At 35.7% G+C, this 24,630-nt stretch overlaps 4 non-coding genes across 4 annotated transcripts; 3 read left to right on the forward strand and 1 right to left on the reverse strand.

The window, feature by feature from the left end:
- Positions 1–5,878: 5,878 nt before the first annotated feature.
- On the forward strand, positions 5,879–5,952 carry TRNAP-UGG (transfer RNA proline (anticodon UGG)). The gene has a single exon. It is a non-coding gene; the product is annotated as a tRNA-Pro (tRNA).
- A 139-nt stretch (positions 5,953–6,091) lies between these two features.
- TRNAW-CCA (transfer RNA tryptophan (anticodon CCA)) lies at positions 6,092–6,165 on the forward strand. Its single transcript has one exon. It is a non-coding gene; the product is annotated as a tRNA-Trp (tRNA).
- A 16,652-nt stretch (positions 6,166–22,817) lies between these two features.
- TRNAF-GAA (transfer RNA phenylalanine (anticodon GAA)) lies at positions 22,818–22,890 on the reverse strand. The gene has a single exon. It is a non-coding gene; the product is annotated as a tRNA-Phe (tRNA).
- Positions 22,891–24,557: 1,667 nt separating this feature from the next.
- TRNAT-UGU (transfer RNA threonine (anticodon UGU)) lies at positions 24,558–24,630 on the forward strand. The gene has a single exon. It is a non-coding gene; the product is annotated as a tRNA-Thr (tRNA).

Below are 24,630 nucleotides of genomic sequence, written 5' to 3' on the forward strand. Positions count from 1 at the left end.
CAAAAGTGAACCAACCCCTTGGACTGCTGCGAAAAACACCATCAGATTTCAAAGTAGCCCGGTCTAATTCAAAAATTTCCCCTAATTGAGAACGCCTCGCATATTTTTTTACAGTAGCAGGATCAGAATAACTTACTCCATTAAGTTCGCCACCATAGAACTCCACCGTTACACCTACTTGTTCAACACTATATTTGGATTCTGCTCTTCTAAAAGGAACGTCTGCTCTAACAATTCCCTCCTCATCTACCAAAACAACCGGAAATGTTTCAAAAAAAGTAGGCATACGGCGTACAAAAAGCTCACGTCCTTCTTTATCTCTAAAGACGGGATGTCCTAACCATCCAACAGCTATTCCATCCCCATTGTCCATTGAGCCTGCTCTGAATAATCCCCCTTTTGCCGGATTATTACCAATATAATCATAAAAGGCTAATTTTTCGGGAATTTTAGACCAAGCTTCTGATAAACTAAGATTTTCGGCTAAACCATTGCTAACTCTTCGATATATTTCTTGCTGAAAGTATCCCTGATCCCACTGATAACGAGTAGGCCCAAATAATTCGATTGGGGTCGTTGCTGACCCATACCACATAGTTCCAGCAACTACGAAAGCTGCAAAAAAAACAGCAGCGATACTACTGGAAAGTACAGTTTCAATATTGCCCATACGTAATCCTTTATATAGACGTTGAGGCGGACGGACACTAAGATGGAATAAGCCCGCTAATATACCCAATGTACCCGCAGCAATATGATGAGAAGCTATTCCCCCCGGAACAAAAGGATCAAAACCTTCTGCACCCCACGCTGGATTTACAGCTTGTACTTTTCCAGTTAGTCCATAAGGATCGGATACCCATATCCCAGGACCATACAAACCCGTTACATGAAATGCCCCAAAGCCAAAGCAAGCCACCCCTGCAAGAAATAAATGAATTCCAAAGATCTTGGGCAAATCCAAAGAGGGTTTTCCCGTCCGCTCATCAGAGAATATTTCTAGGTCCCAATATACCCAATGCCAGATCGCTGCCAAGAAACACAAGCCAGAAAACACAATATGCGTACCTGCCACACCTTCATAACTCCAAATACCCGGATTTGTTACAGTTCCTCCTGAAATACTCCAACCACCCCACGAATCCGTTATTCCTAAACGAGTCATGAAGGGAATTACGAACATACCTTGTCTCCACATTGGATCCAGAACAGGATCAGAGGGATCAAAAACTGCTAATTCGTATAAAGCCATTGAGCCAGCCCAACCAGAAACTAGAGCTGTGTGCATTATATGCACCGCAAGCAATCGACCCGGATCATTCAATACGACAGTATGAACACGATACCAAGGCAAACCCATGGAAATACCCCTTTAGCAAAGAAAAATAGACACGATGTCGCTTTATTTTATCGCATTGAAAAAGACTATCCATATCCTATGTACCTAACCCTTCTAGGGGATTCTGTGTCAGAAAGCGCGAATATTTATTTCATTCCATTAAAAATAAGAAGCCAATTCTGTTCATAAGAAGAAAGAGAAGCAGATCTATTCTATACTCGATAAGTGCCAATATGCAATGGGTAACTTGGCCAATTTGGAAAAAACGAAGAATAGATCGCTACCCCTCTTTGTTTAGCATTCAAATCACCCATTCCCTTTTCTTTATTCAATCTGTCTTACATTCCTTATATGTATAACCTTTCAATCTACGTATTAATAGAATCTATAATATTCATATAGAATAAGAATAAAAATTAAGACAATAAACTGCGGATTCTTTCTTTCTGTTCCATTCTTACGTTTCCATATTAAAGTGTGGTTTTCTTACTTAAATTTAATAATATTAATCTAATATGCCCATTGGTGTTCCAAAAGTACCTTACCGGATTCCTGGAGATGAAGAAGCGACTTGGGTTGACTTATACAATGTTATGTATCGAGAAAGGACACTTTTTTTAGGTCAAGAGATTCGTTGCGAGATCACGAATCATATTACAGGTCTCATGGTATATCTGAGTATAGAAGATGGAATTAGTGATATTTTTTTGTTTATAAACTCCCCAGGCGGGTGGCTAATCTCAGGAATGGCTATTTTTGATACGATGCAAACGGTGACACCAGATATATATACAATATGCCTCGGAATAGCCGCCTCCATGGCGTCCTTCATTCTGCTTGGAGGAGAACCCACCAAGCGTATAGCATTCCCTCACGCGAGGATTATGCTTCACCAACCTGCTAGTGCTTATTATCGGGCAAGGACACCAGAATTTTTACTAGAAGTAGAAGAGTTACACAAAGTTCGCGAAATGATCACAAGGGTTTATGCAGTAAGAACAGGCAAGCCTTTTTGGGTTGTATCCGAAGACATGGAAAGGGATGTTTTTATGTCAGCAGACGAAGCCAAAGCTTATGGACTTGTCGATATTGTAGGGGATGAAATGATTGACAAGCACTGCGATACTGATCCAGTGTGGTTTCCAGAAATGTTTAAGGATTGGTAGTGTCCGGATTTCTTGTAAAGTTATTTCACAGCTAAATTCGTGTTTTCCTCGATTTAATAGAAAATAGAAAGACTTCATGATGAGCAATCATCAGGTTAAGATGGATCTAAACCAATCCATTTTTTTCTATATACATACAACATGCCGACGGTTAAACAACTTATTAGAAACGCAAGACAGCCAATACGAAATGCTCGAAAAACGGCCGCGCTTAAAGGATGCCCTCAGCGTCGAGGAACATGTGCTAGGGTGTATGTGCGACTCGTTCAGATCATGACTTCAAACAAATATAAAAAAAATTGAAGTATCCATGATTAGTACCAATGAATAGGATATAGCTTCTCTATCCTAGATTTCTATGGTATATGGAATTTATGGTTTCCTTTGGTGCAAATCCAATTATCTAAATTGGAAATAAGAAGCAATTCTCCCATTGGTAGCAAATGGTTATCCATTAAGCGGAGGAAATAGTAATAAAAAGAAAAAGGCTTATGCTCCTTTATCTTAAAAGAACGGACTAACAGGGTCAGCTACTTAGCCAACTTTCATAATTAAATACCGTCACTGTATGGATAACTCTTATTGTGAAAAGAGCTATTTACTCTATAATGGATAGGTAGAGCCAAAGAATGTGGACTATACAAGTTCGCAATACCTTTTGATGAAAGAAAGGGCTCCGGTGTATAGAGAGGGCCTCACCGTTTAAAAGGGAACCATAGAAACGATGGAACCCACTATTTTTTTTAGTATTATTAGAATGAATTTGTTATTTCGTATAGAAATAACTGAACGGAGTGGAATAAAAAATCGTGGTTGGGAAGGTTACTATAGCAAAAGCCATTGGAATTAATATTTTATATATCGGAATAATTAGTTTTGTTATTAATGAGAAAAAGGGTGGCTAAAAGAAGAGAAATCATTAGTTATTCATTAAGGTTAATTTGATTCAATGACCAGAGTTCCGCGAGGATATATAGCCCGGAGACGACGAACAAAAATGCGTTCATTTGCCTCAAACTTTAGAGGGGCTCATTTAAGACTTAATCGAATGATTACCCAACAGGTAAAAAGAGCTTTTGTTTCCTCTCATCGAGATAGAGGTAGGCAAAAGAGGGATTTTCGTCGTTTGTGGATCACTCGGATAAACGCAGCAACGCGGGTATATAAAGTATTCGATAGTTATAGTAAATTAATACACAACCTGTACAAGAAGAAATTGATTCTTAATCGTAAAATGCTTGCACAAGTAGCTGTATCAAATCCAAATAATCTTTACACGATTTCCAATAAAATAAAGATCATCAATTAAAGGTATAAATAAAGTAATATACTGGAATAATAAAAGATGAATTCCCGGAGAGGGAACTCCGGGAAGATACAATAAATTAAGATTAAGTGGTAGGAATCAACGAGCTGGATTACTTTCTTTATAATATATATAGGTCTGGCCCTTTCGAATTCGAATAAAACATCAACAATCGGAACTTAAGTTCCGGTTGTTGTTTCTTAAATTTTGGTTGTTGTTTCTTAAGTTTCGATTGGAATTGTACTTTTGCGTTAATTGAGGAATATGTCTATTTTTTCTGGGTCTAGAACCTGTAATTATTGAAATTGACTGGGCTTGAAATTGCTTTTCGTTCTCATAGTTACGAAACGGTAAGAAAGATAAAATACGAGCCTGTTTTATAGCAAGAGTAATTAATCGTTGTTGTTTCAAGGTTAATCTATTTATTCGTCTCGATAATATTTTTCCTTGTTCACTAATAAATCTATTAATTAAACTCATGTTTCTATAATCAATTCGATCTCCCGGGCCAATCCGGGGACGCCTACGAAAAGGTTGTTTAGATTTACGAAAAGGTTGCTTGAATTTACGAAAAGTTTGCTTGGATTTACGAAAGGGTTGCTTGGATTTATTAAAAGTTTGCTTGGATTTACTAAAGGGTTGCTTAGATTTAAGAAAAGGTTGTTTAGATGTATACATGATTTATTCCTTATTTAAAATTTGAAAATTTGAAAATTCACTTCTTTATTTTATTAATTTAGGATCCAGAAGAAGTAGTTTTTCTTTGATCCATATCTTATTTGATTCATATTATAGTATATGAATACCCTCTATACATATGAAATAATATCTACCGGAAATCAGATGAGTTGATTTGTATTTTGTATTCTATACTATGTTTTCTTTATATATTAAATATGAAGTTCTTACTCTTTCTGTTGTTTGGAAAGATCAAACACACGATGTTCCTATTTCTTTATTTCGTGATGAGTCGTATGCTTGCGACAATAACGACAAAATTTTTTGAATTCTAATTGTCCGGGTGTATTGTGGCGATTCTTTTGAGTACTATATCTAGAAATCCCCGTCGATTCCTCATTGGCACCTTTTCGAACACAACTGATGCATTCCAAAATAACTCTGATTCTAACATCTTTTCCCTTGGCCATGAACCTCCTTTTCTTTTTGGATTGACTTAACTTAATTCTTCTACTTATTCTTTTATTCTTCTATTTTGAATCCGAAGAAGAAGAATAAAATTCATTAGAATAATTTTTTTTTATTCTTTAATTAAGTAATAAAAAATAGAGAAATAATTAAAGAATACAATCCTTGTCGAATTAGCAAAGATTTTGGTTCGAAATCCTTTCATTTAATTAGCCAGCCCCGCCTTTTCTATGCTCTGATTTCTGAGGCCTTATTTAGCTTGGGTACCCCTTTAAATTGAATTTCTATTTTCAAAAATGGGGTTTACCAAATTTTTAATGACTCTGAGGTTCAACCCAATCCATCTTTTCTTTCTTTTTCCTTCCGATACTAAAAAAAGATTGAAAAGGATCAAATTTTGTCATATCACGAAGAAATCTATCCCTCCCATAGCAATAACTAGAATTAAAAAAAAGGGAATGACAAAGCATCTGGGAATAAACGATTAATTTCTATCAATAAACCTGCTAAAGCACCAAACCATAGAGTACTTAGCACGGGTGCTACAGAGAGATATGTTTTTATATCCCGCATTGAAAATCCTCCTTCCTTGTTGGAATACATATATGATCATAAACTCTTGCCCAAGATTGTTATGCTATATATAAAATGAACCATATCGACGAAATTTTCCTATCCCTAAAAAAGAAAAAGATGACCCCTTCTTCCTATATATTACCAAGGAAAAGTAATCCTTCTTTTATAGGCGAAATTATATTGGATTTTATATGTATATAATTCCTTAATTATATGAGACCAAAAAGAAGAAATGACACGAGGGTTCTATATATAGATAGAGAAAGAAAGAAGAAGAAAATTATGATGTGGAAAAGAAGACAGGAATTGTGTACAATGGCATTGTACAACAATTTAATTTGGAAAAGGGATGTAGCGCAGCTTGGTAGCGCGTTTGTTTTGGGTACAAAATGTCACAGGTTCAAATCCTGTCATCCCTACCTATTACTTCTTTCTTCTTTATAGGCAGTAGCGACGAGATCAATTAAAGTAAAGTGGGTATAACTTGAATTTGTGGAGACTATACGTACGTGAGATACATTAGGAATAGAAAAAGATTTTCTTTTTGAATGAATGAAAGCGCTCTTAGTTCAGTTCGGTAGAACGCGGGTCTCCAAAACCCGATGTCGTAGGTTCAAATCCTACAGAGCGTGATTCCATCTATTTTATGTCGAAGCAGAGTAAAATAACTTAACAAAATTGAATTGTAACTCCAATTTCAATTTGACCTCCTCTCTGGTCTGGAGGAGGTCAATCAAAAAAAAAAAATGACTCAATCAAAGATCCAACTGATCCCCACGCCTGTATTGCAAATACGCAGTCACGAATAATCCCGCTAAAGTAATAGGAATTAGGCCTAAGACGATTCCAAATAGAAAAACTTCAATCATTTCGATTTGTTCGAGGGGATAAAAAAAGAGGTACGATCTATCCCTAAATAGTACTCTAAATTATCCACGAATCTCAATGACCAAGAAAAGAATTCCTAATTAGTCTGGAAAAGAGTCGTAGAATGCCAGGAATCCCAAAGAAAGATTTTTCTTTTCTGAATTATAATTATTCAGTCAATTCAAATAAGGCGTATCTTGTTCAAGCCAATAAATAGAGCTGGGGTTATAGTTAAAGCAGCCAGTAGAAAACCAAAATAACTAGTTAAAGTAAGCATGAAAGAGTTAAATTCCATTTATTTTTTTTTACTACACTACATATGTTGGTAAAGCATTTACCTAAGTTATGGAAAATTCATAATTCATCAGTTATTTTAGATAATACTAAAAAACAAGATAGAGTAAGATACAGAAGTGTAAAAGAAAGTGGATTCATCAGATGATACATGAGTCCCTAATTCCGAATCAAGAGATTTGTTGTGGAATTTGTCAATTGAGTAAAGTAATAATATTAAGAACTAGATCATCTAACCCCATTGAATGAAAAAAAGAAATTCAATTTTCAGGGAAATTTTTGAATAAGAGATAAATAAACAATTGAATTTGAAAAAAAAAACTTCTTTCTATTTTGGATAATTTCTTTTTCAATAGGACCCTCTTTTTGGAGTGAACGATCGAATATTCCCCTATTCCTTCTTATTTTAACTGATTGTATTCCATATGGAATAAGAGGAGAACAAAAGCATTCCACGACCTGCCAAGGGGCTGTTAAAAAAAAAAAAAAAAGAAAGCTCTTCCTTGAATTTACTTTATTTTTATTCCTTTTTCGAACTCCAACCAAAGTAGATTCGAAGACGAGTCACTTCAATTATCCTTTTAAGTTCTATTCTATCTTCTGTCTTTCCCTATTTCATCTCGTAAAGTTCCGCGCTCGCAGTTTGGTCAAGAAAGTTAGACCTAATCCAACAAACAATACAAGGATGAATTACGAATTATGAAAGGATAGATTTCACATATACTTGTCCTTGTATTGTGTCAGTATGAGAATATCCTTCCTAAATTATTTATCCAAACCTATTGATCATTAACTTAGATTTTCCCAAGATTTTGGCTGCTATTCCGAATTACTCTATTATTCCGAAGCCAATGAAAAGTAAGTAGAACCTACAAAAATGGGGTTTTCTATTGATGCCTTGAATAACATATAGCTTACCTATAGACAAAAAAAAAATAAAAAAGTAATTATGTTTCGGAACCAGGCAAAACCAGATTGCTGTGCCATAGGAAGGATAGCTATACTAATTCGGTATACTCAAAATACACCTTTGGTACAAAATTGACAATCTCACAAGGATGAAATATCAGTAATTTTCTATTTACTGGTCGATCCCATCTTTTACGGAATCAATTCCTTTTTTGAATGTACAAAAATTTTGGGAGTTCAGCATGTCTGGAAGCACGGGAGAACGTTCTTTTGCTGATATTATTACCAGTATTCGATACTGGGTTATTCATAGCATTACTATACCTTCCCTATTCATTGCGGGTTGGTTATTTGTCAGTACGGGTTTAGCTTATGACGTGTTTGGAAGTCCTAGGCCAAACGAGTATTTCACGGAAAGCCGACAAGGAATTCCGTTAATAACCGACCGTTTTGATTCTTTAGAACAACTCGATGAATTTAGTAGATCCTTTTAGGAGGCCCTCAATGACCATAGATCGAACCTATCCTATTTTTACAGTGCGATGGCTGGCTATTCACGGACTAGCTGTACCTACTGTTTTTTTCTTGGGATCAATATCAGCAATGCAGTTCATCCAACGATAAAACAAATTCCAACTATAGAACTATGACACAATCAAACCCGAATGAACAAAATGTTGAATTGAATCGTACCAGTCTATACTGGGGTTTATTACTCATTTTTGTACTTGCTGTTTTATTTTCCAATTACTTCTTCAATTGAGAGAAAGAAAGAGACTAATAAGAATTCTCTTATCCCATTTGGAAGGATACCATCCTTATAACTACCCATGACTGTTTTTGTCTCTAGCATGACCAATTGATAAAATGTGGAGGAAAGTAGGGGAAATGGCCGATACTACTGGAAGAATTCCTCTTTGGCTGATAGGTACTGTAGCTGGTATTGCTGTGATTGGTTTAGTAGGTGTTTTCTTTTATGGTTCATATTCTGGATTGGGTTCATCTCTATAGTAATCGGAGGGACCAGATTGTAAACATGAAAAAGTAGGAGCTTAGCGGGTCCTTACCCCCCTTTATCTGATTAGAGCGGAAAGGACCCGCGGAATTTTTATTTTACTCTTATAACGCGAATTGAATCTATTCGATTCACTCTTATGAAGCAACAAGAAAAAGAGATCACTCGAGGATCCAATATCTTATTCCACGAAGGAAGTATCCTGAAAATCCTTGATTTAGTTTCGAGTAATAAACTAATAAAACCTTAATCAAAACTATTCAACTAGCCTAAAAATAAAAAAACCTTCAATGGAAGAGTTTACTTTTTTTTTGCAAAATTTCTGTAAATTTGAAGTTGAACTTAATTAAACAAGCCAAGCAATTTGCTCACAATCACAAGAAATTTTTCCCCCGCCATATTTTCTTCCCCTCTGTTTGTCCACTACCTCGGCTAAACCTAAGCAAAAGAAAAAGAGGTCCAAGAGACAGACCCGAATAAAGAAGAAATAGTAATCTTTGACGAATTAGGAAGAAAAAGGATTCTTATTTTGATACAAGAAGAATCGGCACAAGAAAAAGGCTTTTTCTTGTGCCGAATAGACGATTAAGAAGACCTGCAATCCCTCCGAAAAAGAAGAAATTTTAATTTGATTGTTCTCGCCTTTGCCTTGGATTCTCTTCTTTTGCATGGGATATAAATAAGGAATTCCAGACATCTCATAAACAAAAAGCAGTCTAAACAAAAAAAGGATTTCCAAAATAGATCATAGATAATTCTAGCAATTGCCAATAAATCGAGGCTTTTTACCAACTTGATGGTAAGAAATCCCGGGACCTAGAAATTCATTTCGTACAATTGAACCTTTTCAAACTGTTTCTTTTTGAGAACCAAAAAAACTTGTGCCAAAATAACGGATGCGAAGAAGAACAAAAGGCCTTGGACACGTAATGGATCCTGAAGCACGATTTCTGCGTCCCCCTGACCAAAACCTCCCACATTAGGATTGCTTGTTAATGGTTGATCAAGCTTGATGGATTCCCCCTCTGAAACAAGAAGTTCTGGTCCGGGAGGTATAATATCAATCACTTGGCGTCCATCTGATGCATCAACTATGGATATTTCATACCCCCCCTTTTCTTTACGTAGTATTTTTCTTACTATACCTGTTGACGTAGCATTATAGACTGTATTGTTACTCTTGCTACCATCAGGATAGATCTGTCCTCTTCCTCGGTTTCCCCCTACATATATGGGATATTTTAAGAAATGAGCATCTTTCTTCGTAGCAGGATCAGGGGAAAGAATGGGAAAGACAATTTCACTATATTTCTTACCGGGAACAGGGCCTATCACAAGAATGTTTTTTTTATCGGGACGATAACTCTGAAAAGCAAGATTTCCTATCTTTTCTTTTAACTCAGGGGAAATACGATCGGGCGGCGCTAATTCGAATCCCTCGGGCAAAATAAGAACAGCACCTACATTCAACCCTCCCTTTTTTCCATTAGCAAGAACTTGTTTCAATTGCATATCATAAGGAATTCGAAGAACTGCTTCAAATACAGTATCGGGAAGCACAGCTTGGGGAACTTCAATATCGACGGGCTTGCTAGCTAAATGGCAATTGGCACATACAATTCGTCCAGTTGCTTCTCGTGGGTTTTCATAACCCTGCTGCGCAAAAATGGGATATGCATTTGAAATAGATGTCCGAGTTATTACGTATATCATGATCGATACAGAAATCGATCGAGTTATCTGTTCCTTTACCCAAGAAAAAGTATTTCTATTTTCCATGTCCAATCGCAGATCCCAGAATTTCTACAATAAATTAGATAGGTAGCTAAGCTAATCTAGTTCCCTATACACGAATCTGTTGTCATTCTACTGCAACAGTTGTACTGCAATGATGAATACCTTAAAGTAGGTATAAATAGAAAGAATTTTGCTAAAATGGAAAAGGGCTTTCTTTCTAAAAAAAGATGCTTGCTAATTTGATTAATATTAATATCGGGAGATCAAATGAATTTATGCTTCACTAATTGAATGATAAATGACTACAAGCGAAGGAGATAGACGATTTAAACAAAAAAAGACCCAAAATTTCAAACATGTATCTAGAATTACTGGAAAACTACAAACAAAAATAGTGAAAATAAGCTCGTTAGGAGCCCATCCAAAATCGTTGTAGACCCAACGAATTACTAGTTCCCAACCACGGGTGGAGTGAAATCCAACAAAAAAATCAGTAACTAAAAGAATAAAAAAAGCTTTTATTGAGTCATTTAAATTATAGAAGAATTCCTGAACCCAAGAATTCAAAATGACAAGTTCCTCTTTACCCAGAAAAAAAGAACCACTTAGAATAGCCAAACAGATTATATTTGTCGAGAAATGCAAAATGGTATGGAGATGATCCTCATTATTTATTTTGACCCATTGTATTATTTCCTTGTGTATTCCTGTAGGAGGTTTTTGTACATGTGTCTTTAGTTTCCCTTTTATCATCTCGTCCAAGAGAGAAAGTTCTTCTAATTCTATGAATCTTTCTAGAATCCTTTTCTCTTGAATATCAGTTAAGAGAGTTTCGGATTGCCTGGTATTCCACCAATTCTTAATCCAAAGTTCCAGACATTTGTTAAATGAGGAAGAGACCCCCCAAGGCAAAAGTACGATAAATACAAGATATAGTAAAGAAGGCAATGCTTTCTTTTTTTTCATTTTTGATCTGTAAATGGAGTTGTTAATGAATATGCTTCATTCGCTGACTCTATTCCATTCCCTGACTCTATATGATGATATTTCTATTTCATGATATTTCTATTTCTTTGAAGCAAAAACTCTATAGGTTTGATACCCTGTATCTATTCTTCTTTTTTGTATATTAGTTATTAGTGGAATTTCAGTGCATTGGGTTCTTTCTTAGATCTAGATGGAATGAAATAGTGAAATAGAATAAAAAAAAAGCCCTTTCGGATGAAAAAGGAAGAATAGTATGCGATATATCTAACTTGGATAAAAAAAAATTAAAAGCAAATTTCTCTTATCCTCGTTTGTTCCTTCCTTTAGATAAATACTTAAAAATCCCCTTACAATAACAAATCCAATTTAGAAGGGACTTCCTCCCTGTGTTGAGAAAACTTTTCTTCTTCCAATTCTTCTTTTCTTCATTCAACTCAGTTCAAAAAAGATACCTCAAAATACTTCAATTGGTACGCGCAAGAAATAGGCCAATTCGGCAGCTTTTTGTTCAATTTCTCGTGGAGTAAAAAATTTATCATCAGTACGAGTCAAGGGAATGATCCCCTGGCCCCGGATTTCCATATAAAGAATACGACGAGGATAAAGACCCTCTTTAACCTGAATTCTAATTGATTGGATATCCCGCATAAGGAATCGAAGGAAGACGCGACGTTTTATTCCAGGGAATCCCCAACGAAAAATGCACACTATTCCCTCTTTTCTATCGAATCGGTCATAACCACTACCTACATTCCACAAAATAGTACACCACAAGTAGGAGCTAATGAATAGGCCTGCGATTCCGTAGAAAGACATCACGACCCCCTGCGGAAAAAAAAGAATTTCTTGAGATGGAAGTATAGATATAATATTCTTACCAAGATAACTGGAAATCCCAACCGATAAGAATCCTAGTGAACCTAGAAAAAGAATACAGGCCCAGAAAAAATTACCCCTTTTTCGAGAACCTTTTAGAAGTTCTACCCATATGTGTTCTGATCGCCAATTCATATTAGATATACTAAATCCAGCAGCGGTCGATTGAAATTGAGAGAATAAGCTAAATAATTTTGACTTTACTTTTTTTGATTCTGAAATCGCCTTCAGCAACTAGTACTCCTGTGAAATAATAGGTTAGATACATTGACTTTCTATTCAAAAAATATTCGTTGATTCAATTAAAATAAATAAAATAAAACTCGCTATACCTGGCTCTGCATATTCATGCATTTATGCTCGTAGCCTATATCCGCATCCATAACCGTTTTTCATTTGTGTGTAGAAAGTGTGTGTAGAAAAAGCCACATACCCTACCATATTATATTACTTACACTAAAAAATACTAGACAATCTTATTTTTTTGCACATAAAGAAATAAAGAAGTCATTGCAATTGCCGGAAATACTAAGCCTACTAAAGGCACGAAAATAGAAGGTAAGTTTAAATCCGTCATGGAATAGGTGTCTCAATTCAAATTTACTATTTCTATCTAGTCGAAAAATATCTTAAGATTCTTATGATATAATTAAGTATATCTATTATAAGGAATATTGACTATTGTATTGTATTTTTTATTTTTAGTTTGAAAAATATTCTGTAAAAAAAATGAAAGGATAATAAGAAAATTCCAAAAAAGGAGAACTAATTAAAAAGATTTTATTTTGATTTTCCCATCCTCATGGCCTTTCTATCTTTCTAATCTAATTTGAAATTGGATTCAAAAGAAAGCGGTTAGAATTTACTTCCTGCATACATACTTCTCTAGAAGCGCATACAATAATGCGTGGTAAAGGCGGAAAAATAGTATATTCAATCAAAATCAAAGGGCAAATTATCTTACCTACTATAGATCCCCTACTACCCTCTTAGACTTTAAAAGGCGATATACCACCCAAAGAAAGGGTATGAAAATGCCGGGTGGAGTTAGCTTTTCGACGAAGACCTGTCCCGTGCAGCGAAGCCCTGTTAGTAAGACCCCCCGCAATAATGGATTATAGAAGAATATTATTCCAAATACTCCTCTGGACGCATATAGTAGCATTGCGATTCCGAATCTTTTTTATTTATGAATATGAACAGAAAAAATTCATTGTATCGTTGGGTCGGAGCGGAGGTTTGGTCCAGAAAAATTAGAAACAAAACGTCTACTCTACCGCATTGAAGTCTATAGCGCTGTATTTCCACGAAAGTATAATTCTTACCATCAGGATACGATCCTTTCTTTTGAACTAAACGTCTCTACGATGGGTCCAGGTTCTATGTCCAATCCCAAATCAAGGATTTCTCGCTCTTGATCGGAGTCATAAACTAAAAAAAAACTACCTTTTTATCCTTTTTCTCAAGGTTATAGAAAACTTCCTTATCTAGTTCTAGCATTTTGAAAAAAAAAAAATGCTTCTTTTTTTACACACAGTTCGAGTCACTTGTTGACTCACGATTACGCCTGTTAAAAGTTTCAAACGTCCTCTTTTTTGAAATTGAAAGAGAGTCCTATAAAAAGGTCTAACTTCCAAACTATGTCTTTTTTCATTCATTCTCCTTTAGTTTTTTTCTCTATCTAGAAGTGGAATAGAATAACCCGGTTGAAGGGTAATGATCATACGTCTGTAATGCATTGTATGGCCCAGAATAGGTCCTATTCTTCTACCTTTTCCAGGTAGTCGATGGCTATTCACAGCTACCACCTTAACACCAAAGAAGAGTTCGACCCAATGCTTTATTTCTGTCTTAGTGAATCCCGATTCGACATTAAAAGTATATTGATTCTTTCCCAATAAACGAAGACTTTTTTCTGTAAATACTGCGTATTTGATTCCATTATCATTATCATATGATAATACTATATTTTATTATTTTATTATTTTATTTGTATTTCTTTATTGTATTATACCTTAATATATATATTCTAGATATATAGAATAGACGAATCTCAATTTGTCAAGTCTCATGATCATATCATGATCTATTTTTATTCGGCTCAATCTTTTTTTTCTAAAAAAGATTGAGCCGAGTTTAATTGCAATCAATTAGAAGAATAAAGAAGAATTACTGCATTTCATAACTGATTTTTTTCTCTTTTTATTTCGTTTCTTTTTTATTTATACCTTCTTTATCTTTAGTTTTATCTAGTTAATCAATAGTATCTACCGGCTCGAACTCGAATTTGATCGCCTTCCATACTTCACAAGCTGCGGCTAGTTCAGGACTCCATTTGCAAGCTGCTCGGATAATTTCATTACCTTCGCGAGCAAGATCGCGCCCTTCGTTACGAGCTTGTACACAGGCTTCTAAAGCCACTCGATTAGCTGCTGCACCAGGTGCATTTCCCCAAGGATGTCCTAAAGTTCCTCCACCAAATTGTAATACAGAATCGTCCCCAAAGATTTCGGTCAGAGCTGGCATATGCCAAACATGAATACCACCTGAAGCTACCGGTATAACACCTGGCATGGATACCCAGTCCTGAGTGAAAAAGATACCGCGAGCACGATCTTTTTCAATAAAATCATCGCGCAATAAATCAACAAAACCTAAAGTCATTTCGCGTTCCCCTTCTAACTTACCTACTACTGTACCGGAGTGGATATGATCTCCCCCAGACATACGCAATGCTTTAGCTAATACACGGAAATGCATACCATGATTTTTCTGTCTATCAATAACTGCATGCATTGCACGGTGAATGTGAAGAAGTAGGCCATTGTCGCGGCAATAATGAGCCAAAGTAGTATTTGCGGTGAATCCCCCAGTTAAGTAGTCATGCATTACAATAGGAACCCCTAATTCTCTTGCAAATACAGCTCTCTTAATCATTTCTTCACATGTACCCGCAGTCGCATTCAAGTAATGCCCCTTGATTTCACCGGTTTCGGCCTGTGATTTATAAATAGCTTCGGCACAAAAGACAAAACGGTCTCTCCAGCGCATAAATGGTTGTGAGTTTACGTTTTCATCATCTTTGGTAAAATCAAGTCCACCACGTAGACACTCATAACACGCTCTACCATAATTTTTTGCGGATAATCCCAATTTTGGTTTAATAGTACATCCCAATAAAGGACGACCGTACTTGTTCAACTTATCTCTTTCAACTTGGATACCATGAGGCGGGCCTTGGAAAGTTTTTGAATAAGTAGGGGGAATTCGTAGATCCTCCAAACGTAGAGCACGTAGGGCTTTGAAACCAAATACGTTACCTACAATGGAAGTAAACATGTTAGTAACGGAACCCTCTTCAAATAGGTCTAATGGATAAGCTACATAACAGATCCATTGGTTGTCTTCCCCAGCAACAGGCTCGATGTGATAGCATCGTCCTTTGTAACGATCAAGACTGGTAAGTCCATCAGTCCAAACAGTTGTCCATGTACCAGTAGAAGATTCGGCAGCTACTGCAGCCCCTGCTTCTTCGGGCGGAACCCCAGGCTGAGGACTTACTCGGAATGCTGCCAAGATATCAGTATCCTTAGTTTCATACTCTGGGGTGTAGTAAGTCAATTTATAATCTTTAACACCAGCTTGAAATCCAACACCTGCTTTAGTTTCTGTTTGTGGTGACATAAGTCCCTCCCTATAACTCTTGAATTAAGAATTCTCACAATAACAGGGTCTACTCGATGTTAATTAGGCGTAAATGAAACTTTAGCAAAAATCTCGTAAAACAAAAAGGATATTCAATTAATATAATATCAACTCATTAAAGAAAATTGAGGGCATGCTTAGGTTAATGAATATGTTTCATTCATATATAATGCGTACACCCTGTGTATGTTCTATCCTATAGGAATTCCAATATAGGAATTCGATAGGAATTGAGTTGTTGTTATGGTAAGTTAACACGGTTCGTTATTAAACCATGGATTTGATTTACCAAATCCATAATTATTGTATACTCTTTGATAGATATAGCGCAACCCAAATTAATTCCTAATCCTTATTTTACAAGTTCTTAATAGTTCTCTTTTCTTATTTTGAATGCAAATACCTAACTAAATACTAATAAAATTCTTTGTTGACAGCAATCTATGCTTCACAGTAGTATATATTTTGTATATCGAAGTCCTAGATAGGAAAGTAGAGTAGGCACAGATCCTCCACAAAAGGCAAAATGTATATGAAAAAAAAGATTGATTGAACTTTCCAATGGACTCATTCCATGAGTAAACGATTGAATGGGATTCGCTTGGGCAACGAAATCAAGTCCTGGTCCCCTTTTCTCTCTTATTGAATTAACTAATTCATTTCCTTTTTACTTTTGGATTTTTTTTGATTTGATTTGGCATTATTCAACAATAAAAAAAGAAAAATTTCGACAAATTCCTTTTTTTTAATTATGTGATAATTATGAGAACCAATCCTACTACTTCTCCTCCCGGGGTTTCCACAATTGAAGAAAAAAGTACAGGTCGTATCGATCAAATTATTGGACCCGTGCTGGATGTCACTTTTCCCCCAGGCAAGTTACCTTATATTTATAACGCTTTGGTAGTCCAGAGTAGAGACACTGCCGATAAGCAAATTAATGTGACTTGTGAGGTACAACAATTATTAGGAAATAATCGAGTTAGAGCTGTAGCTATGAGTGCTACGGACGGGTTGATGAGAGGAATGGAAGTGATTGACACGGGAGCTCCTCTCAGTGTTCCGGTCGGTGGAGCTACTCTCGGACGAATTTTCAACGTTCTTGGGGAGCCTGTTGACAATTTGGGTCCTGTAGATAGTAGTGCAACGTTCCCTATTCATAGATCTGCGCCTGCCTTTATCGAGTTAGATACGAAATTATCCATCTTTGAAACAGGTATTAAGGTCGTCGATCTTTTAGCTCCTTATCGACGTGGAGGAAAAATAGGACTATTTGGGGGGGCTGGAGTAGGTAAAACAGTACTGATCATGGAATTAATCAATAACATTGCTAAAGCTCATGGGGGCGTATCCGTATTCGGTGGAGTAGGGGAACGGACTCGTGAAGGAAATGATCTTTATATGGAAATGAAGGAATCCGGAGTAATTAATGAAAAAAATATTGAGGAATCAAAGGTAGCTCTAGTCTATGGCCAAATGAATGAACCACCGGGAGCTCGTATGAGAGTTGGTTTAACTGCCCTAACTATGGCGGAATATTTCCGAGATGTTAATAAGCAAGACGTGCTTTTATTTATCGATAATATCTTTCGTTTTGTTCAAGCAGGATCAGAGGTATCCGCTTTATTAGGGAGAATGCCCTCCGCAGTGGGTTATCAACCTACTCTTAGTACAGAAATGGGTTCTTTGCAAGAAAGAATTGCTTCTACTAAAAAGGGATCTATAACTTCGATTCAAGCAGTTTATGTACCTGCAGACGATTTGACCGACCCTGCCCCTGCCACAACATTTGCACATTTGGATGCTACTACCGTACTTTCCAGAGGATTAGCTTCCAAGGGTATTTATCCAGCAGTAGATCCTTTAGATTCAACCTCGACTATGTTACAGCCTCGGATCGTTGGCAACGAACATTATGAAACTGCGCAAAGAGTTAAGGAAACTTTACAACGTTACAAAGAACTTCAGGACATTATCGCAATTCTTGGCTTGGATGAATTATCGGAAGAGGATCGTTTAACTGTAGCAAGAGCAAGAAAAATTGAGCGTTTCTTATCACAACCGTTCTTTGTGGCAGAAGTTTTTACTGGTTCTCCAGGAAAGTATGTTGCTCTTGCGGAAACTATTAGGGGATTTCAACTAATCCTTTCCGGAGAATTAGACGGCCTACCTGAACAGGCTTTTTATTTGGTGGGTAACATCGATGAAGCTAGCACGAAAGCTATAACCTTAGAAGAGGAGAACAAATCGAAGAAATGAAATTAAATCTTTATGTACTGACTCCTAAGCGAATTATTTGGGATTGTGAAGTGAAAGAAATCATTTTATCCACTAATAGTGGCCAAATTGGCGTATTACCAAACCACGCCCCCATTAACACAGCAGTAGATATGGGTCCTTTGAGAATACGCCTCCTCAACGACCAATGGTTAACAGCGATTCTGTGGAGCGGTTTTGCGAGAATAGTTAATAATGAGATCATCATTTTAGGAAATGATGCGGAACTGGGTAGTGTGATATTGATCCGGAAGAAGCTCAAAAGGCACTTGAAATAGCCGAAGCTAACTTGAGTAAAGCTGAGGGTACGAAAGATTTGGTTGAAGCGAAGCTCGCTCTCAGACGAGCTAGGATACGAATCGAGGCTGTCAATTGGATTCCCCCATCCAATTGAAGACAATCCAGTGGTTTATAGTTGATACAAAGAAAAAGGGAAGAGGGGTAGAAAAAGTTATTAGATAGCGAAGCGAAGTAAGTCCAATGCTATCTAGTAATTTTTCTACCTACTTACCTACTATTGGATTTGAACCAATGACTCCCGCCGTATGAAAGCAATACTCTAACCACTGAGTTAAGTAGGCAATTTATCACCACAAAGGAAGACCCATTACTTCGATCGATTATATATTGAATCCCTTTTCTAAGCAATACCGCTCTGTTATTGGTCTGTTATATACTAAATACTAAACTAAATACTAAACAGATACAGATCAAAGGGGTATCCTCTGGCATTAGAAAATATTCATCTTGACAAGAAATTATCTATATGTTAAGATATCTCTGATAAGGGCTATAGCTCAGTTCGGTAGAGCAACTCGTTTACACGTGCGCCAATGCTTTTCAAAGGAGCTTATTATGCAATGAACATAATCGATCTTATTGCAAAATCAATGTCTTACTTCATAGATTCGAGAGAATAGGAGAACAGTAGCCTGACAAACAGTCGGTTCAGTCCGATTCAGGTGCCAATTCAGGTGCCTAATCAAATAGAACCCTTATGGATTTGCTAGTTGATAAGGTAAATATCCAGCCCACTAAATGCTAGGCGTAATGAGGATAAGGGCCTCCAAAAAACTTCTTTTCGTTCTATGAACTTTAAGGTGTATGAAGTCTCATAGTTAACTCTTGCAGTGGAACGATAGAGACTCCATTTCACTTAGGTTGATTTAATTTAGACCGGAGGCAGACCTAAGTCAAGGTAATCCTCCTTTGAAACACTTTGGTATTGCTCCTAGATAGATCATAATACAAAAAATCAATCAGAGCACAGGGAGCCATCTCATTATCTTTCCGTAAAGAAAAACTATGGTGGACTAACTGATCTTTAAATCAGTTTATGAAAGAGCCCAATGCAAAAAAATGCATGTTGGGTCTTTGAAACAGTTCAAATCATTTCGATAATAATCCGTTTGATCTGTTTTACCGAGAAGGTCTACGGTTCGAATCCGTATAGCCCTAATATGCCCTTTTTTAGATTTTAGGATCTCTATCCTATGTTTTCTTTAGTTTAGTATAGTTTTCATTTTCTCATTAGTATTTGTTTATAGACTGGATAGGCGCCTGCGACATAGAATAGAGATAAAAGCATTACCAAAGGCTCATTCATCGAAAATCAAAATCATACAGACAGGAAAAGAAAAACGAATTTCTATCAAATCAATAGAAGAAAGGATCCTTTCCCTGATTTGAATCCCGTCCTCCTTCAAATAGGATATCTCTAGACTTCCCTATAATAACTGCAATGATTTTATCCATTTTGCGAATTCCTACTTTGTTTTAAGTATATTTATTACTTTGTTTATAGATACATTATGTAAATTGATCAACTTTAAATAGAAAAAATAAAGTAAAGAGTAAATAAGAAAACAGAATATTCTGTCTCATAGTTCTGAAATAGAGTTCTTTATTTTTATTTTATAGTATTACTTCTCATTAATTATACTGCATAGATTAGTCCTACTATCTTAATTAGGTTCTAATTTAGTAGTATTCTCATTTTTATTTAATAGTCTCTTATTATTTTATTATTAAATATTAAATAAAGGATAGAGCTATTCTTTTTTCTAGAGATTCTAGAGAAAGCGAGACAAAGTGAAACGAGAAAGTTTTCTTTATATAAGAATTAGATCTACATACACCATATCTAAATAGAATGGAAATCCAAAAGAAAGGGAGTTGGGATTCCATTGGATGAATCTTTAAAGAAGATGCAGCACAGAGGAAACAAAGGCTAAACTTAAACTAAGCGCTTTTGTTTGAACAAAAAAGATTCTTGTTTCACCGAGGAAAAGAGAGAAGTTCTGGATAAATTGACAATGCTGAATTGAATTGACTAATTTAAGTTCCGCCTATTCCACATTAATGGGAGTACATTATGTTTCTGCTTCACGAATATGATATTTTTTGGACATTTCTAATAATAGCAAGCCTTATTCCTATTTTGGCATTTTCGATTTCAGGACTTTTAGCCCCGGTTAGTGAAGGACCAGAGAAGCTTTCTAGTTATGAATCGGGTATAGAACCCATGGGAGGGGCTTGGGTACAATTCCGAATACGCTATTATATGTTTGCGCTCGTTTTTGTTGTTTTTGATGTGGAAACCGTCTTTCTATACCCTTGGGCAATGAGTTTCGACGTATTGGGTGTATCCGTTTTTATCGAAGCTTTGATTTTCGTGCTTATCTTAGTTGTTGGTTTAGTTTATGCATGGCGAAAAGGAGCCTTGGAATGGTCTTAACTGAATATTTAGACAAAAAAAAAGAAGGAAAAGATTCTATTGAGACAGTTATGAATTTGATTGAGTTTCCCTTACTTGACCAAACAAGTTCCAATTCTGTTATTTCAACTACACCAAATGATCTTTCGAATTGGTCAAGACTCTCCAGTTTATGGCCCCTTCTATACGGTACCAGTTGTTGTTTCATTGAATTTGCTTCATTAATAGGCTCACGATTCGACTTTGATCGTTATGGATTGGTACCAAGATCAAGTCCTAGGCAAGCAGACCTAATTTTAACAGCCGGTACGGTAACAATGAAAATGGCTCCCTCTTTAGTGAGATTATACGAGCAAATGCCTGAACCAAAATACGTCATTGCTATGGGAGCCTGTACTATTACAGGGGGAATGTTCAGTACGGATTCCTATAGTACTGTTCGGGGAGTTGATAAGTTAATTCCTGTGGATGTCTACTTGCCGGGCTGCCCACCTAAACCGGAGGCAGTTATAGATGCCCTAACAAAACTTCGTAAGAAGATATCGCGAGAAATAGTTGAGGATCAAACTCTATCTCAAAATAAAAATAGATGTTTTACTACCAGTCACAAGCTTTATGTTAGGCGCAGTACTCATACAGGAACTTATGAGCAAGAATTGCTCTATCAATCACCATCTACATTAGATATATCTTCTGAAACTTTTTTCAAATCCAAAAGTTCAGTACCTTCCTACAAATTAGTGAATTAGGAGAGGGGCTCTTTTGTGTAGAAAAATAAAAAGCAGGGCAATCTTTCAAACTTGCATCCGAAATGTGAAATATTTATACAAAGAGGGAGAGATGAAGACAATGCAGCAGGGTTGGTTATCTAATTGGCTAGTCAAACATGAGGTGGTTCATAGATCTTTGGGCTTTGATCACCGAGGAATAGAGACTTTACAAATAAAAGCAGGGGATTGGGATTCCATTGCTGTCATTTTATATGTATATGGTTACAATTATTTACGCTCCCAATGTGCTTATGATGTAGCACCCGGTGGATCTTTAGCTAGCGTGTATCATCTTACGAGAATACAATATGGTATAGATAATCCAGAAGAAGTCTGCATAAAAGTCTTTGCCCAAAAGGATAATCCTAGAATTCCGTCTGTCTTCTGGATTTGGAGAAGTGCCGATTTTCAAGAACGCGAATCTTATGATATGGTGGGAATCTCTTATGATAATCATCCGCGCCTTAAACGTATCCTAATGCCTGAAAGTTGGATAGGCTGGCCCTTACGTAAGGATTATATAACCCCCAATTTTTATGAAATACAAGATGCTCATTGAATGATAAGAAATTCATGCTCACTTATACAACACAACTCCAGATTTTATTCAAGTCAAGGAATATTTTTAGGTTCTTTTCCTAGATGAAACGGAATACCTATTTATAATTAATTCCTAATTATACAAAAGCATTCCAGATAGACTGAGCAAAAAAAGGGTTTCATTTGGATTCCCCTATTTTGAAAATCGCATATTAATTTCCTTCATATGAACAGAAAAATAGGATGACTCAAAGAAGTTCTCTACCAGGAACTTTGTACCGCGCACATTACTTAGCACAACTAGGAAAATAAGATAAGATAAAGATAAGCAAGACTAAAAAAATATTCGTCGGAATAGCGGAATACAAAATTAAGAAACGCAAAAAAATAAAGGGGAATCTCACCCCCTTCTTTATCATAAAGAAAAGATATATTTTAAAACTTCTTTAAAAAGAAAAAGAAGTGCCTCTATATTTATATTATAGATTTATCCACTTAGATGAATAAATATTATTAATGAATATGTATCACAATCCATCTCGAGGTATTTGGATCAATACCTATTCGGTGGATCTTTTTTTTTTTTTTCTCTGCCAGGAACCAGATTTGAACTGGTGACACGAGGATTTTCAGTCCTCTGCTCTACCAACTGAGCTATCCTGACCTTTTCTTGTGCATCATCCTAGTAGAGTATTTGTATCTATGTCAATTAAAAGGACTAAAAATTAATTAAAGTATTTCAAATTTTAAATTTGAAAATGGGGGGGGTAGTCCTATGCATTGTGCATGGTTTACTTAAATAAAACTTAAAAATAGAGTGAATAACCAAGATTTCTTGCCGATACTCTAATAAAAAAGAAATCTATTCAATGAATAGGATAAGATCCATTGAGTTCTCTTCGCATTCCTTTGTGAAAGAGTAGAATGAGAAAGCTAATGAATCTTAAACCCATTGCATTGATAAAAAGAAAAAAAAGTGCATTGATAAAAAGAAAAAAAAAAAGAGGATAAATAATAATAATATAGTATAGTTAGGGAATAAAAGAGGATTTGGGGATAGAGGGACTTGAACCCTCACAACTTATAAAGTCGACGGATTTTCCTTTTACTAGAAATTTCATTGTTGTCAGTATTGACATGTAGAATGGGACTCTCTCTTTGTCCTCGTCCGATTAATCCACTTTTTTAAAGATCTCGAAAACTTTGAATTTTAATTGAAGAATTTGATTATTCAATATTCGATTGGAGTGGATTCACAATAATGAAAAAAAAAAATTATGATATGAGTTTTTTATTTCATAATCATTATCATTTCTAATTTCATTTTTAAAAAAGATAAAGAACCTATATTATAATTAGAATATAATATGAGTTCTGTGATTAATCGTTTGCTATGTCAGTATCTATACGTGTTTATTAAATGTATAAGGTATAAAACCCCTCTTTCTCTAATTTAGAACTAGAAGGAATTCCACTAACAACACAACGTAATTAACTCGATTCGTTAGAACAGCTTCCATTGAGTCTCTGCACCTATCCTTTTCCTTTGTATTCTAGTTCGAGAACCCCTTGTTTTCTCAAAACACGGATTTGGCTCAGGATTGCCCTTTTTTAATTCCAGGGTTTCTCTGAATTTGGAAGTTACCACTTAGCAGGTTTCCATACCAAGGCTCAATACAATCAAGTCCGTAGCGTCTACCGATTTCGCCATATCCCCATTTCCCTCTTCTTTGAGACCAGGATTCCTTGTGTAATTTCATCCATCTCTTAGTTTTTTTTTTGAATCATTGAGTTCATCACTCAACGTAGTCTAGCAGTTCAGTTCGACTCTATTTGAGAGACCTCGCTTGCTTATTGCAATTCAGAATTGAATTGATTCTATCCTTGATGTATTTGCAATTCAATCCGAATCAATATATCCAAAAGTTTTTATCTCCCCCACCTCCCGTCTTACTTTTTTATAGTATTCAAAATTATACTATAACGCTTGATATTTATTCTTTTTTTCTAATCAGAATTAGCAATTTTATTTACTCTGACTCTATGTTCCCCTTAGTGAAATATTAATCCTCAAATTATTAACAAATAATAAAGTCTATAATGATCGAATGAAAATACCAATAAATTCTATAATTTTATTTTTTAATATCCTATAGTTAAGCATATCAAGCTAACTTTATCTTTAAGAAGTTTTAGTATTTTTTTATTTTTATAAGTATAACTTCAAATTTAGAACTAGTTAATAGCTAAGATTAATAACTAATATCTGAGATTTTACGGATTTCCTATACTATACCTATTTCTATTTGTTACACTATTTCCGTTATGTAAGCCCACTTAGCTCAGAGGTTAGAGCATCGCATTTGTAATGCGAGGGTCATCGGTTCAAATCCGATAGTCGGCT

The sequence above is a fragment of the Triticum urartu genome, unplaced genomic scaffold (assembly GCF_056163025.1).
Source record: "Triticum urartu cultivar PI428250 unplaced genomic scaffold, HENAU_Tu73 scaffold282, whole genome shotgun sequence".
Taxonomy (NCBI): domain Eukaryota; kingdom Viridiplantae; phylum Streptophyta; class Magnoliopsida; order Poales; family Poaceae; genus Triticum; species Triticum urartu.